This window comes from Pipistrellus kuhlii, unplaced genomic scaffold (assembly GCF_014108245.1).
Source record: "Pipistrellus kuhlii isolate mPipKuh1 unplaced genomic scaffold, mPipKuh1.p scaffold_m20_p_4, whole genome shotgun sequence".
NCBI classification, from domain to species: Eukaryota; Metazoa; Chordata; class Mammalia; order Chiroptera; family Vespertilionidae; genus Pipistrellus; species Pipistrellus kuhlii.
Genome location: NW_023425540.1, coordinates 83,938,358 through 83,942,252, shown reverse-complemented (window position 1 = coordinate 83,942,252; position 3,895 = coordinate 83,938,358). Strand labels below are relative to the sequence as shown.

Below are 3,895 nucleotides of genomic sequence, written 5' to 3'. Positions count from 1 at the left end.
AGGATGGGAGAGCAGCAGGTCACCCACAAAATCTGCTCTGTGCCCCACCCTTGTCATAAGCCAGCTGCTTATATTGGGGAGAAGGACAAAGATTTCGTGGGGAAGTAGGCCAAAGGGCATGCCAAATGGGCAGTTTACAGGCAATGCAGGCTGGAGATTTGCAAAGGCTTATGGGTATGCAAAGGGTGAGGGTCTTCAATGGGCTGCCAGCTCTGGCTTCTGCAACAAGCCTGCTAATGTTCCATGAGAATAGGCAGCTCCCGGATGGGGAGGAGTGTCCTCATTTCCAGGGGAGCTCCCAGGTCCCGTGTGCAACGCCCAGCCAGGTTAGAAAATGCCTTCTTCAATCAGAACAAAACAGCCGCAGTTCACAGAGCACGATTCTGATTTCTTATAATGATAGCTGGTCCCCAACATCCTACTTCTGCCCTGATCACCTTCTGCCGTCTCCGCACATCCTTGGAGTTGGCTTCTGGAAAGATTCACATCGAGTCTCGTCTTCAGGGTCCTTCCCTGCCCACCCTGTCTGTAGGGGGTTGATTGTACCCCCAGAGAAGCTGTGCCCACATCTTACCCCTGGAACCTGAGAATGGGGCCTCATTGGGAATAAAGTTTTTTTGCAGATGTCATTTAGGACCTAGCAACTGGTGTCCTCATAAGGAGAGGACACAGGCAGAGGGAGGGAGGCCATGCCAGGACCCGGGAGAACGCCGTGTGCAGACAGAGGCTGAGGTTGGAATGATGCCTCTGCAAGCCAGGGAATGTCAAGGACGGATGGTGGCCCCCAAAGTCAGGACAGACATGGGACAGATTCTGTCTCAGAGCCCCCCGAGAAACCAGCCCACCTGACCCCTTGGCTTTGGAAACCTGACCTCCAGAACCGCTGGAGAATGAATTCCTGTTGCGTTGGCAGCCCCGGGAAACAAATGCACATCTAAGCAGTTCCGCACATTGATGGAGCATCTTCCCCTGAAAGTATTGGGGTGGCATCTGCTGTGTCCCCCACCAGAACGAAAGAGGTCCTCCCTGTCTCCTTCCCTCCACCCCTATCTCCAGCCCAGGACTGTGCCGGATCCATGATAGGCTCTCTCTATGTAACTGATCCATGAACCCAAATGAACCCCGGTCCAGTGGTCCTTGCTCACTCCTGCTCAGCTCCCACCTCATCTAGAAGACAAAATGCCGCCCTAGCCAGTTTGCTCAGTGGATAGTGTATCAGTCAGCCTGCGGACCAAAGGGTCTCAAGTCCGATTCTGGTCCAGGGCACGTATCTCAGTTGCAAGCTCCTCCCCGGCCCCGGCCCCAGCCAGGTTGCATGCAGGAGGCAACCAATTGATGTGTTTCTGTCACATGGATGTTTCTCTGTCTTTCCCTCTCTCTCCCACTCTAAGAGATCAATGGAAAAATATCCTCGATGAGGATGAACAGAAACAGAAGGCAAAAAACCATCCCCAGCTGGTCTTGCACGGCTGGGCTCTCCAGACCTGGGAGCTCACCTGGAGCTCTCGACCGACTGGGCTGCATGTTAGAATCCCCTGCAGATTTTTTCACAAAACCCGGGTCCCAGCCCTGAGGCTCTGAGGGAAGTGGGCCGAGGTGGGACCCCAGCAGCATTTTCATTGGTTCTTCCAGGTGATGCCAATGTGCAGCCAGGCTTGAGAAGCACTAGTTTGATGGGAGGGGGGAGTAAGGGAACAAGACAGGGTCCGCGTTCCAGGGTGACCCACAATCCCAGTTTAACCAGTCTGGGTGGGATCCTAGATTTGTGGTCCTAAAACCAGGGCTGTCCCAGCAAACCAGGAGTCCGTCACCCTGTGCGTTCCCCGAGCCACCTGCGTGATATTCCACTCTGCCAGCCACACCCTTGGTCCTGGCCACTTTTAGAGGAAGGGGTGCCACTGCCTTCAGGAGAGACCCAGGGGTGCCTGCTGCAGGCCTGGTGTGTCAGAAAAGGGACAGGGCCACAGCTGGACCATGTGGAGGTGGGGTAGGGCCCTGGCATCTGGCCAGGCATTTCCCCTGCCAACCTCCCAGCAGGCATGATTTTAACAGAAGGGTTTTCCCAAGTGGCTTGTGGGCGCTGCAGACTCATTGTGAGAGTCTTACGGGGTCAGATTGGGTTTGTTTCCTTCTCAGAATCCTCTCCCTGGCCGGGCACTATGTAGTGTACATAGTGTAAGCGGGCTGAGTGTCAACACGCGAGTAGCTGACAGTCGTGTTGGCTGGAAACAACCAGGCCTTCCCACACCTCCTGCTCCTCACACCCAGCACCTGCTCTGGTTGTGTGCCACGTGGATACACTTTTGTGACACAAGAAAAGCAGGGAGAGGGTTCCCTAAGGCCCTTCGCCTCCCTCCAGCCAACTCCCCAGCTGGGGTTTGGGGGCCACTACTCACACCACCTGGGCTGAGGGTTCATCCAGCCGCACAAATAAAAGTTAAATGGTCTCTGTTCTTCTACTGTGAGATGTTGCAAAAACGTCTAGCTCAATAGTAGGCAAACTCCTTAGTCAACAGAGCCAAACATCAACAGTACAACGATTGAAATTTCTTTTGAGAGCCAAATTTTTTATTGTAAAATATATTTTATTGATTTTTTTTTACAGAGAAGAAGAAAGAGGGATAGAGAGTTAGAAACCTCGATGAGAGGGAATCATCAATCAGCTGCCTCTTACATACTCCCTACCGGGGATGTGCCCGCAACCAAGGCACATGCCCTTGACCAGAATCAAACCCGGGACCTTTTAGTCCATAGGCCGACGCTCTATCCACTGAGCCAAACTTGTTTTGGCGGAGAGAGCCAGATTTTTAAAACAACTTCTTCTAACGCCACTTCTTCAAAATAGACTCACCCAGGCCGTGGTATTTTGTGGAAGAGCCACACTCAAGGGGCCAAAGAGCCGCAGTTTGCTGACCATGGGTCTAGCTAACCCCAGTATCTTTTTACATTAAAATAGAATCTTTAGTTGGCTCATGCCCCCATCAGTGAAAAAAACCCTTTCCCAGCCTCCCCTGCAGTTAGAGAGGTCCTGTGATCCGCTTAGCAGCCGTTGGCTGTGCTGCTTTGGGGTTATGCCTTTCCCGCTGGTGGAACGCAGTTGTGATGACAGGAGCTGGAGCAGCCGTTTTGGACCACGAGGTGGAAGCTGTGAGAGAAGAGAGGGAAACCACTCCAGAGAGCGGGCCTGGGTTTCTGCGTTGGGGAGCTGCTTTCCTTGTTCCAAATGGCCTGTGTGCAGGCCGTTAGCGAGAGAGAAATACACTCCTTCGCTGGCCTTTGTTACAGTGTCCATCCCTGTATCTTTCCTCACACACTGCCTCACGTAGAAGCGGCTAGGTGGGTATGCATCCACTGCTAGCTTACGCTGGGATAGTTTGAGTTAAAAAGGTTGGCTCCTACTCTCCGGTAGGATAATCCTTACCTGTTCCTCCTTTTGGAGGGCAGATTGGAACACAATGATTGGAGAACACATGATTCGTGATTAATGTCTCTGCGTAATCAGGACTGGCAACACCCTAATCACATTAAAAAAAAAGGTTGGCTCCATGACCCAAGTCTGGGGGCACCTCTTAAAGAGACAGGCAGTCACCCAGGCTCCAGGGGAGCAGAACACGGCCATGCTGAGAGGGTCTCAGGGCTGCCAGGTGGAGAGAGGGGTCTTCAGGATTAAGATGCCAGCAGCAAAAAAAAACAACACATGGTTTCCATGAGTCCCCATCAAAAGCCCCAAACTCAGCTGCCTTACAGCCTCTCCCCCGGCCAGAGGCTGAGAACATGATGACTACGGTCCCATTGCTAAGGGGCAGAGTTGGAACTTGTAAGGTGACCAGATGTCCCGCTTTTGGCGAGACAGTCCCGATTTGTTAAAAATCAGGACTGTCCTGCCAAAATCGGG

General features: G+C 52.8%; 1 non-coding gene across 1 annotated transcript; it reads left to right on the top strand.

Moving 5' to 3' along the window:
• Positions 1-3,398: 3,398 nt before the first annotated feature.
• LOC118703989 lies at positions 3,399-3,534 on the top strand. Its single transcript, XR_004983228.1, has one exon. It is a non-coding gene; the product is annotated as a U8 small nucleolar RNA (small nucleolar RNA).
• Positions 3,535-3,895: the final 361 nt, after the last annotated feature.